Source organism: Camellia sinensis, chromosome 1, assembly GCF_055761805.1.
Source record: "Camellia sinensis isolate YWXY chromosome 1, ASM5576180v1, whole genome shotgun sequence".
NCBI classification, from domain to species: domain Eukaryota; kingdom Viridiplantae; phylum Streptophyta; class Magnoliopsida; order Ericales; family Theaceae; genus Camellia; species Camellia sinensis.
In genome coordinates this window covers 105,181,198-105,194,257 of record NC_138961.1, presented here as the reverse complement: position 1 = coordinate 105,194,257, position 13,060 = coordinate 105,181,198, and positions in this window count along the sequence as shown.

Here is a 13,060-nt window from a genome sequence, read left to right as displayed (position 1 = left end):
CACAGCTTAGAGGATATTCCCGCCACAGACCCCGAAGACATGGCTGGGTTAAGCCTGACAAAACTTGCCCGGAAGGCGAATGCAGAAATGTTGGCCGCGCGATGAAGAGTGGAGGCCCTTCCGTCTGAAGGACCACCCGCCACCGAATCTCAATTCTCCCTGCCTATTAGCGAATCAGAGTTCTTGTGCATTGAGGTGGAGACGATAGAAGATCGGGATGCCGAATCTATGTTGATCGTACAGGCTGGCCAAGAAGTTGAGGCAGAGAAACGCCCTGCCGGGTTTGAGGTCGGCTCAGAAGAACACGGTGGCAAACCTCCTCGATTAGAGGGATCGGACGTGATCGTTCCTTTTTGTCATTCAGCCGATGATAAAAAACATGCTGGTTTCTTCTAACACTTCGGCACTTAAAGATCCAGAAGTCGCATTCAGCTTGGCTATGTCCGTGTCATTGTCGTTTGTCAAGGAGGCTTTCCGGGTAGAAACGGATCTGAATGCGACAGCACTAGCAGCCCAATCGGCACTTTTGGTACATATTCGAACTTAGCTTCATTTAATCCAAATACTGTTGAAGTTATGGTTTTGAATTCTTATTTTGCAGACCGTCGAATGGATAGCCGATATGGGCCGTCGCCATGGAGACGCCGTCAAACAGATTGGTCATTTACGCGAGGAAGTTGAAGGCCAGAGGAGAAGGGCCGAGGTCAAAGCTTTGAGGGCGAACAAGGAAGCCTTAGGGGCCGACGCCGAGATGGAGAGGGCTCATTGCGCGGATCAATTGAGATCGGATACCGAGCAGAAGGCTGACGCGAGCGAAGATGCGCTCAAATTGGCCTAGAAGGCGATCTCCAAACTGGAGGCTGAGTTAGCTGAAATGAAGGGCGCGAGCTTGGGAATCCGAATGGGCATAACTCAAGGGATGGCTGTAGCACAGATGGATCGGCGCTAGCGCTTGAAAACATGGCCAACCAGATTAGTAAATCTGCCCTTGCCGTAGCCAGGGCGCGAGCTTGGGAAGCCGAATGGGCGTAACTCATGGGCTGGCTGAGGAACACATGGATCGGCGCTTGCACTTGAAAACATAGCCGACCAGATTAGTAAATCTGCCCTTGCCTTAGCCAGGGTGCGAGCTTGGGAAGCCGAATGGGCGTAACTCGTGGGCGTAACTTGTGGGCTGGCTGAGGCACACATGAATCGGCGCTTGCGCTTGAAAACATGGTCGACCAGATTAGTAAGGCAAATCTGTCCTTGCCTTAGCCAGGGCACGAGCTGGCCCAGCTCGTGGGATGGACAATTGTCATCTGACTGTTGACGTTTGGGATTACTGACGTTGCCTCGGGAGAGCTGCAAACATTTGAAGGATAAATGGGGCGGGTGCACGCCAGAGGCCCTACTTATTTCGGTTCAGGCAACTTGGGAGGGACGACGATTGACTGAATCAGACGCCGCAATGAGTCGTAGTAGCGAGCCTACCCGCATGGGAAGAAGAACGTCCAAGGATCGGGAAACACAGCAGCCCCTTAGTCATCGAAGCAGATCGCCCCGAAAGGACTGGGAACAACGGGGAAATTCTCCGTGCCCGCGACCAAAAATTGAGCTTGATGCAATGCCACGACCGTTGAGTTTTGCGGTTTTTGTGAGGAATAGACCAATGACAGAGGCGGATTCTATCATTAAAGACCCAGATGTGGCAGTCGAGTTCGCTCGACAGATATTCTCGCCGGAACTCCAACAATTGATGGTCGGACGTCAAGATTTCGAAGTATTTCGAGATGACATACATGGGGCCGTAAAAGGACTATATACTGCTTACGAAGTCGGCATGCATCTACGGGAAGCACGTCGTGAGATTGAGAAAAAGGACGAAAGGAATCGCAGTCTGGAGATTCGCACAGAAAAGGCTGAGCGTGAGCTTCGAGCGCGTCGGTGGCGGCCGGTCAATCTAAATTGGTTGTTGCGGAGGGAGTGACCAAACGGACCTCGGGTTATGAAAAGGGGTTTCAGGACGGCCTGAAGGTCGGGATAGAGAAGACCAAACAGGACCTTGCCGATGAGGTCTGTCGATGTGAAAATCGTGGATTCAAGCACGGCTGGATCAAGGCCCTTCAAACCGAGGAAGCTCTCGAAGCCGTGGGCATTGATTCGGCCTCGCCCTTGTATCATCGCCACTACTTTCCTTATTCCGATTTCAACATTGAGAAGAGCGACGATGAGAGTGCCGAATGAATAGACTTCGCACCGAATATCCACAGAATCTCTTTTATTTTCAACGTTTGTATTTGGTCTTGAAATGTCATGTGTTTAATTAATCGTATTATTTCAACTTATTGGCAAGTTTTGTGTTGTGTGGCATAAATGTTTAAACATGCATTGACCGGCTTGAATTAAGAACGATTCAGTGAATATTTATTCGGCCAATGAAGTGGTCCGAATGCATCTCTCAAAAAGGCCAATCCGAATTCGGAGCCTTAATCGGCCCTAAGATGTCGTGCACCAAAAGGGGCTCCGAATCTAGAGGCTTTATTTTGGCCAATCGTGATATCTACGAAGGGCACTCTGAATTCGGAGTCCTAATCGGCACTAAGGTGTCGTGCACGAAAAGTAGCTCCGAATTCGGAGACTTAGTGTGGCCAATCGTGATATCTACGAAGGGCGCTCCGAATTCGGAGGCTTAATCGGCCCTGAGGTGACATGCACCAAAGGGAGCTCCGAATCCGGAGACTTAATCGGCCCTAAGGTGACATGCACCAAAGGGGACACCAAATTCGGAGGCTTTATTTTGGCCAATCGTGATATCCATGAAGGGCGCTCCGAATTCGTAGTCTTAATTGACACTAAGGTGTCGTGCACCAAAAGGGGCTCCGAATCCGGAGACTTAGTGTGGCCAATCGTGATATCTACGAAGGGCGCTTCGAATCCGGAGACTTAATCGACCCTGAGGTGACATGCACCAAAGGGGGCTCCGAATCCGGAGACTTAATCGGCCCTAAGGTGACATGAACCAAAGGGGGCTCCGAATTCGGAGACTTTAATTTGGCCAATCGTGATATCCACGAAGGGTGCTCCGAATCTGGAGACTTAATCGGCCCTGAGGTGACATGCACCAAAGGGGGCTCCGAATCCGGAGACTTAATCGGCCCTGAGGTGACATGCACCAAAGGGGGCTCCAAATTCGGAGACTTAATCGGCCATGAGGTGACCTGCATCAAAGGGGGCTCCAAATCCGGAGGCTAATTTTGGCCTTAGAAGGCTTAATCGGCCCTTAAAGGCTTGGGGACAAGCTTGAGAAAATGAGAAGCTTTGCATTGCAATGGTGGAATATGTACAAGTATCAAGCCCACAAGTCGGGTCAATGATAGAATTTACGTAAATGTGTTGAATTCCAAGGCCGTGGCAGGCTTCTTCCTGACATGTCTGAGAGCCGATATGCCCTTGTTCCTGCGATGGATTGTATCTGATAGGGGCCGTCCCAGTTTGGACCCAATTTTCCATCGGCCGGTCTCCGATTTGTATCGGTGCAACTGAACTCGCTGATTATATGATTTGGCGAGCTGCTGCTGATACCGTGCCATGGATGCCAGGGCTTGGTCTCTTCGCTCTTCGATCAAAATCAGATCCAGGGCAAGCATCATGTCGTTTCGGCCCATATCAAAAACTTGCGATTTCAGAGTTGGGAGGCCGATTTCCAGGGGTAAAATTGCCTGGGTTCCAAAGCATAGAGCAAACGGCGTTTCTCCAGTGGATCTCCTCGGCGTAGTACGATGAGCCCACAATACACTCGGCAATTCTTCGACCAATTTGCCTTTAGCCTTTTCCAGTCTCTTTTTGATGCCATCCAAGATAGATTTGTTAGAGGCTTCGGCTTGACCATTGCTTTGGGGGTAGGCCGGTGTCGAGAAGTAAGGTTGAATGCCATATTTGCTGCATAACTCTCGATATACGCCAAAATCGAACTGGGTGCCATTGTCTGAGATGAGAGCTCTCGAAATGCCGAATCGTGTTTAATGTCTGCATCTCGTATATGTGTTAAAGCCTCCGCTTTGACCCATTTTGTAAAGTAGTCTGTCGCGACGATTAAAAATCACTTGTTCCCTGGGGCCCTGGGCAACGGTCCTACGATATCAAGTCCCCACTGAGCAAACGGCCAGGGGCTGGTGATAGAGTTCAACTCTTCAGCAAGCAGATGGGTTAATGGGGAGAACTTTTGGCACTGTTCGCATTTTTTTACATAACTCTCTGCGTCAGCTCTCATTGTTGGCCAATAGTATCCCTGTGTTATAGCTCGATGGGCCAGGGAGCGTCCCCCAGAATGGGCACCACAGCTGCCCTCATGTATCTCTGTCAAAAGCTCCTCCACTTTGTTGGGGTGCGCGCATTCCAAATATGGACCAGAGAGGGACTTTTTGTAAAGCCCTCCTTGTGGATCCAGATAGTATCGTAGGGCTTTATTTCGCAGCTTGTGTGCTTCATTTTTGTCCTCTGGGAGTTGTTTAGTAGAGAGGAATGCCGCAATGGGGTCCATCCAGCTTGGTGCGAATTCTATAATGTTGACGTGGATTTCCTCCAAAGGGCCAATGCTCAGCTCCGAGACGAAACCTACTTCGATGGTCCGTTTGATCTCAGAATTGATGGCGGAGGCTAGGCACACTAAAGCATCCGCGTGTGTGTTCTGGTCGCGTGTTATTTGGTTCAGTTCGTGATGGTCAAATTTTGCCAGTAAGGAATTGGCCGTTTTCATGTAGGCCGCCATACGGTCGTTTCTTGTCACGTACTCCCCCTTTAGCTGATTGATTACCAACTTTGAATCACAAAACAAAGCAAACGCCTAGCGCCGAGAAGGCGCGCATTCCGCAGACCGGCTAGAAGGGCTTCGTATTCGGCTTCGTTATTTGATGCTTCGAAGCCAAGCTTGACGGCCTGCTTAATTACTGTGCCGTCTGGAGACATGATTACAACTCCGGCGCCACTGCCCCTTTGGTTAGATTATCCATCACAGTATAATTGCCAAATATCCCTGACATAAATTCTCCAGTTCGGCTTTGGTAGAACTTCAGCCTTTGGTCGAACTTCATCAGGTTTGAGACTGGCAAGCTCGCTGGTGAATTCGGCAACAAAGTTGGCCAACACCTGCCCCTTGATTACAGTTTTAGGTAAAAATTGAATGTCGTCTTGGTCGAGTTCAAGAACCCATTTTGAAACACGTCTTGATGCTTCTGCACTCCGTAGAACTGATCGGAGGGGATAATCTGTTAGCACCCCAATGCTATGTCCTTGGAAGTAATGCATCAGTTTTCTTGCCGCCATGACTAGGGCTAAGATGATTTTTTCCAGTGGAAGGTAGCATGTTTTGGAGTCAACCATTGCCTTGCTCACATAATACACTGGCCATTGCTCCCTCTCCTCCTCTTTTAACAGTACGGCACTGACAGCCCTATCGAAAACTGCCAAATATAGGATGAGTGGGTCACCAGCGACGGGTGTTATCAAGAGAGGTACTGAGCGGAGGTAGGTCTTGAGTCCGTTGAAGGCTGATTCGCATTCGGCAGACCATTCAAAAGCCTTACCCTGCCGTAGTGTCTGAAAGAATTGTCGGCAGTGATCTGTAGACCGGCTGATGAACCTGTTGAGTGCAGCGACCATCCCCATCAACTTTTGGACTTCTTTTACTGAACGGGGGGAGCCGAGTTCCAAGATTGCTGTGACTTGCCTCTGGTTGGTTTCGATTCCTCGGTGATTGATGATGTAACCCAGGAATTTTCCAGAGCCGATTCCGAACGCACACTTGGAAGCGTTCAGTTTCATTCTGTATTTGCGTAAGATGCTGAATGTCTTTTCTAGATCGGCTATATGACTCTGTTCTTCTTTGGACTTGACCACCATATCGTCAATTTATACTTCCATAGTGTGGCTGAGTTGCTCTTTGAACATGGCAGTAACCAATCTTTGGTAGGTTGCCCCTGCATTCTTCAGCCCAAAGGGCATAACTTTGTAGCAATAGGTTCCTCTTGGGGTGAGGAAGGCAGTTTTGTCCGGGTCATCTGGATGCATGGCGATTTGATGGTAGCCTTTGTAAGCATCGAGGAAGCTCATGCGTTGATGACGTGCCGTCGCATCGACGAGCTGGTCGATTCTAGGTAGAGGAAAATAGTCTTTGGGGCAAGTTTTGTTCAGATCTGTGAAGTCGACGCACACTCGCCAAGTCCCATTTTTCTTCTTCACCACTACTGTATTGGAGAGCCACGTAGGGTAAGTGACTTCTCTAATTGCCCCAGCGTCAAGCAGTCCATCTACCTCCTCAACAACGGCGGCAGTGTGCTCTGCGACTGACCATCGGCCTTTCTGAATGATCGGCTTACATTTCGGATCGACATTCAGATGGTGCTGTGAAACTGACGGGTCTATTCCCGGCATTTCGTATGGATTCCACGCAAAGACATCAAGGTTGTTGAGCAAGAAAGTGATCAGCTGCTGCCTGTCGGCCTGATTCAGAGAGGCGCCGATCATGAAGAACTTTTCTGGGCTGCCATCAATGTCAACTCGGTCTAAATCTTTCGTGGCCTTCTCATTTGGATACCGCCCAACATCGTCCAAGATCTCCCGATTCGACACCTCAATGAAGTTTACTTGCAGTTCCTTTGGCGTTCTGGCGGCAAGGAGATAACATGCTTGTGCCGATTTCTGGGATCCGCAGATTTGCACAATGCCGTGTTCTGTTGGAAAACGTAGCAGTTGATGATAGGTGCTTGGGACGGCCTGCAAGGTATCCAACCACGATCGCCCCATGATGAGATTGTACGGCGATGGAAGCCTGACAACCAAGAATTCCACGTCCACTGTTCTGGAGCCTGCTCGAACGGGTAAGCTAATCTTTCCCAATAGGTACTCTGGAGTGACATTGAAGCCAAATAGTGGATAAGGAGACGAAGTTAGGTCTGACTCGCTAAATCTGAGTTTGGTGAAGGTTTTATAATATATAACCTCCGAGGTACTGCCCTGGTCGATAAGAATGCGTTCGACGGTGAACTGGTTTACGCGCAGCTCAACAACCAACAGATCGATGTGAGGAAGTGTTACACCGATCAAATCAGGATTGTCAAAGGTGATACTTGGGGTTTCTCTGGGCCACTTTGCTAGCGTGAGTTGCTGTTGGGGGCCTGGATGTGATTGGATCGTATGCACGGCCGGGGCTGCTGGCAGGCTGTATATCATGTGGACGGTGTCAAGCGAAAATGCATCCTTTGGACGGGCAGGTGTTTTGACCACACTCCTTCGGACGCATTGGGGGGGGGACGTTCATCCTTTGCCAACTCCTCAAGATGATATGTTGAAGCATAGCGGCCGTCAGTTTCTTGCTGTCGGGTCCGAGATCGTCTTTCATCTGCCCTCGGGGGTCGCTTAGAAGCCTGGCGCACCGTTTGTTTGGATTTTGCTATTTTTGAGGCTAGAGCGCGACGAAGGCGTTCGTTCTCAGCGATGATGTTGGCCAACCTCTGTTTGGTTTGCCTAGCTTGTGCCATGGTCGCTTGTATTGTCTTTTGCGTTAGGTTTGGAGATGAGCAGAGGTCCGAGGCAAGTCTTGCTGCGATGGTTTTTGGTCCAAGCGAGTTCGCTGGAATGAGGTCACCTCTCTATGCGGTCTCGTTCGTGGCTATCGGAGGATCTTCAGTCACGCCTGCCATGGATGTATTTGAGTATTCCCACAGACGGCGCCAGTTGTGGAGAAGTGGTTTTGGAAATACTCTTCAGATCCTGGGAGACGCTAGTGATCCTCAGCTAGTCACCTGAAAAGACACAAACACTCCGGTTGGGGGTGCCGAAATTAGCACTCCGACGGACAAGTTAGTTCAGAAACTCAGAATAGCTTGTCTACTAAGTTTTGTGAAGTGATTCTTACATACCTTTCTAAATCTGTGGTTCTTGTATTTATACTTGCTTTTTGGGCCTCGGGGCCTCAGTCTACTTTTATCCCATTCCCCTTTTATTCATTCGGAGCCACTGACCTCCTTCTATTCAGCTTTCCTAACGTATTCGGCATCCCAGTCACGCAACATGAAGCCGAACAGTATCTAATTTCTGCGGTACACATCTTCCGACTGTTCTAATTATTCGGCTCCCACAGTTCAGTATAGTGCAGTGTTATTCAGACAAGGGACAACTTTCTAGTTATTGGATTCGGGGTTGTACGTCTCTAGGATAGATTTCGGGTGTGTCCAGTTGTGATCTTTATCGAAAATGGTTTTGAAAAGTTTTAATAAATGTTGACTTTGTTCAAATTAATCTTTTTACAACTTAGACCATTTTTGGACCAAAAGAAAAATTTTCAGTACCCACAGCCTTCAATTTCATTGATTTCAATACAGAGTTCTCTGACTCTTGATACAAATTGAAGTTGCTTTTTATTACATTCAAAAGAAAAACTTGAAAGTACAGATTAAAGCAATAAACTTGGGGCATAGTTAAGTTAGGTGTTCTTGCACCTCCTCCTAGAGCTTGTGGAAGCTTCAGATTCCAAAGTAGGCTCGGTTTGTGCCTCATCTTCAAGCCAAGCTATACATTCGCCAGAAAGGGCACAACAGAAATTGGGAGCGGGAGCCAGAAGTTCTCTTGTCCTACATGCAGTGGAATACCGAGCTAGTTGTGAGCCTCGGATCGTAAATGAAGTTAGGTACTCTATCCCCTCTTCTAGACAAGTTTTGTCGTGGCCAAATTGATGCCTAAACCGGAGTGGAAAGTAGAAGACACAGTGCGTCAAGCCAATCAACTGAATGCCAGGCTGTCGGGACATGCTGTAGCTCATCTCAGGCAGATCAAACCAGGGGCAACACTAAGCCAAGTCAATAGCAGACCTATTGCACATCCATTGGCACCACCATCCCTCGTTTGGGAAATTAACTAGCCCTGGGTGAAAGAAATAGCCACGCGCTGAATATGTTGGGCAAGCGTCCACTACTTTCAACCTGTCCATGAGCCATACCTGGAGAGGGATGAAAAATAAGAGGGATTAAAGAATAAAGAGATGTACGTGGAGAGAAAAAGTAAGAAAGGGTTTTGAGAGAAAAATAGAGCCTGAGGGCCGAGTGATGTAAGAAATACATGTGAGAAGGGTGGGAAACATTACCTGTAAGAGTAGTGGACTTCCTACGACCCTATTCGTCTCCCGGCGATGGAAAGCATCCAAGCCCATCAAAGTCTTGGCTAGTGTCAAGCCAATGCAGCTCTTGCCCTCTTTCAAGCCTTGAGCAACTTTTATCAAGCGAATGCTAGACCCTCCGAAGCCAGGGCCAAGCAGAAAATGAGCTAACATGCACAAGCAAAGCGCATGCTACCGAAAACCTTACCAAAGATGGTCGCCACGGTCACCAGCATCAGAAAATCGATGAATCAAGCTGGGGATATCTAACTCCCCATTGTGAACCAAAGATTAAGCGTCGTGTAAAGTGAGCCCACACATCCATCGTAAAGCTTGGATGTGGCCAAAACGGGACTGGGGCAAGATTTCCTCGTCGCATCGGGATTTTATCAAGGCTTGGAATTCTTCGATTGTGGGGGCATATCTCTTGTCCGCCAAAGCTAAAAACATATGTAATCGGATTCCAATATCTAGCTGCGGTGTGGAGGAACGGAAAACACAGTGGAGTACGTCTCAGTGGGAATAGTGCATTTATCCAGAAACCCCAGAAATTCAGCTTTTTCGTACCATCTAAAGTTGCAATCCAATCAGAGAGTTTTTCAATGAAGAATGGTTCCATTTGGTGCAAAAATAAAGCAAGAATGAAGAAACCACGAAGCTGGAGCGTTTGTAGAAGATAAGGTGCTGAGTAGAAGACAGGTGGTAGCAATCTGGAGATTCTCAGAATTACTGGCCGACCAGCCACCTTTTCTGGCCGAGCAGCCACTTTAGTGGCCGGCAATCGTTATAAGTGGCCGACAACCTCTTTTTGTCCCCAGTAGAGTGTCTTTGGTCTTCTTGTGTGATGAGATTGCTGAAAACATGTGTTCTGTTCTACTCTGGATGCGTCCTGCTCTTTTGTTTAGCAGTTTTGTTGAGTTGTTTTCAAGTTTGTTTCAATTCTATTTGTTGCAATTTGTTTACCGAGTTGTTCCAATTTGCTTATCGAGTTGTATTTGTTTCATTTATCGAGTTGTTTTTGTTTATCAAGTTGTTGCATTAGTTGTTCTTTGAATTGTCTTATTTTGTTTGTTGTGTTTCGGTTGGTTCACTACCTGACTAAGGAATTGCCAAGACAATGTACAAATGTTCAATTTCCATTAGTCCCGTTTTTGTGTAAAATGGTGCAATGCGATGCTCATAATATAAAATGCAACACTTTTCAATCAAAAAGCTATTTTCATTGCAATCACGGTTTCTTTTTACAAAGAGTGCAAGTTTTAAAGAAAATAAAACTGCCTAAGGCTGTACAATGTGCTAACTCTACTAGTAAAAAAAAAAAAAAACTATAGCAAAAATAAGTCTGAATCGGCGCCAGCCACCTCAGGATTGAGAGGCCCTCTTCTTCTTCTCCCTCGGCTGGGCAGACTCAGAGTCGTCGCCATCGGCCTCGCTATCTGAATCTGAGCCAGAGCCCGACCTAGAGCCATCTCCGCTCCCCTCTTCGGACCCCTTCTCAGCATCGCTACCGCCCTCAGAACCCGAGCCGGTGCCATCGCCTCCACCCTTAGATGATTTTGAATGCTGGCTCGCTGGCACCTCATCCTCGTCTATCTCATCATCCTCTGGGATAGGCTCTGGTGGACTGCTCGCGGCATGAGTACGTCTAGCTCTGCCTCAGCTGTGCACCGAAGTCCCTCGTCTCTCTCTCCCTATTGTTAGGGGAGGCACTGAAGGTCCTGTTGCAGCTCCCGCTGGGGCGCCTGGAGGAACTGGCATCTGAAAAGGGACCTGAAAAGGACAGTTTGTCAAATGCATCAGTTATGGTATGCAAAGATGAGTGTAGTGTTGCACGCAGTGTGTGGGAGCAGTGTATCAATGCAGTGTTGTTAATGTAATGTATGCAGATTTGTATGGGGCAAATTGCAATTGAAATGCTATTGTATCCGTAGAAAATTTCATGGCATGAAGTGCAAATTGAAGGAAACATACCGGAATCTTGTACAGACTGAGTAGGTTCAAACTAGTCTGAACCATCCCCATCAGAGAAGCCGCCAGCTCGAGAGCCTGCCCGGTGTACTCTATGGAAGCCTGCAAATGTGTTAAGATGATCAGTGGTCTACAAAGCATAACTGAAATGAATTGAGTATGCAAAATGTAAAGTGTAGTGCATACCGGGATTGGGCCTTGAACTTCAACAAGCTCGTGACCAGCTGGTGCAGGCTCAATGGGGATTGATAGGTCTCCCTAGAACATCCCCAGTAGGTCAGTGTAGTAGGTAGCTTTGGCCACCCCGCTCTCTGCCTCGGTTGCGAACTCCTTCTCTCATGTGACCGGGATGCCCTGGATCCACTCGCTCTCTCTCTTGTAGCTGGAGCTCTGGCTCTCTCACCTCCACAAGCGCCAGTCAGCGATGGCATGAGGTATGTCTAGATGAAGGCAGTATAATGATCCTCAAGCCTGAAGAAGTCAGCATCCCAACCTCTGGTGAAGTCGATCATCTCCTGCGTGGTATATCTCTCTGTGACCCTCATGTATGAAGGAGGCGGCATCAGAACCATCGGCTCAAGCAAGCTGAGGCTCTATCGTAGGAAGCGCTCCCCCAAGAACCACGCTCGACAGATCGGGCCCCCAAGTAAGATTCGGAATCAAGAGGCCCCCCGAGCGCCTGCAAACTGATCTCTAACCCCGTTAGGCATCACTGTCCATGGCTGCCAGGTGATCTGTAAATAGTGAATATACAGGTTAGTAGCTGTCATCCGAGATGCAAGATGAAGTAAAGTTGAAATGACTATAACGTTCGAGTTACCTCTACCGCAGTCATGGTATCGAAGAATTGGCGGAAGAATGAGAATGACTCTTGGGGACTCCGCTGGCACATCCTGTCATATCTGGGTGAGTATGGCACCATGGGTGGTACCTCTACCTCTGGCTCTGGGGCAAGCCTCGGGAAATAGGCATACACCCATAGCTACAAAAGGTGGAAGGGTAACAATGAGTATATATATCAGATGAGTGCAGTATACGGTGTGTGCAACGTACAAATAATGTAAAGAAGGGAGCGGATGGTGTGCAGTGCAGTATACAGTGTATGCAGTGTACAGATAAAGTAGAAGGCAGACAGTGTGTGCAGCGTATAGATAATGTCAAGCATGGAGTAGATTGTGTGCGGTACAGTGTGCAGTGTGTGATATACAGAAAATGTAAAACATAAATTTACAATAGAAGGATAGGATGTACCTCCTAGGCTCTCCAGTAGCCTCCTAGCAGATGCCCGCTCCGGCAAGAAGTGGAGCTCATGTACCCGTATAATGTGGCCAAGCCTGCGCCGCCCCAGTCATAGAATCGGACGTGAGACTGGTCCACCAAAGCGCTCATGAGGTAGAGCTTAACAGTGTTCTCCCGGTTGGCGAACAGGGTAGTGCCAAACAAGAACATGAAGAAGCCCCGGGCATAGTACTCGATCTCCTCGCGGGTCGTCGGTGTCGTCCCTCTGAAGTGGTCGGCGAACCAGGTATATCGCACCATCCCTGACTGGGAGATGGGTGGGCGAATCCCCAACAAGTAGACCTGAGTGGCCTCCCACTCGCCCATGTCTGTGTTATACGGAATCGGATGACCCCCTACTTCTATGCCGGTGAGCATGGACAAGTTGAAGGGAGTCATCGTCATCTCCCTTGCTGTAGAGAAATAGAGGGAATCGATGGTATCCCACCACCTCTTTACTAACGCGCCCAGTAGAGGCCGGCTCACAGTGAGACATGAGAGCCCCATGCAAAATGCGCCGAAGCCGGCCTCGGCAATGATGTGGCGGATGGCGTCCGGAAGCTCCATATACCACTCCCTCGTGGAGGTGGTCCCGTATCCACAGAAGGCATGTGAATCCCTCTATAAGCAGGACAAACAGATGCAAGGTAGTGTAAGAAATACAGTGCACAAGTGTGTTTGGGG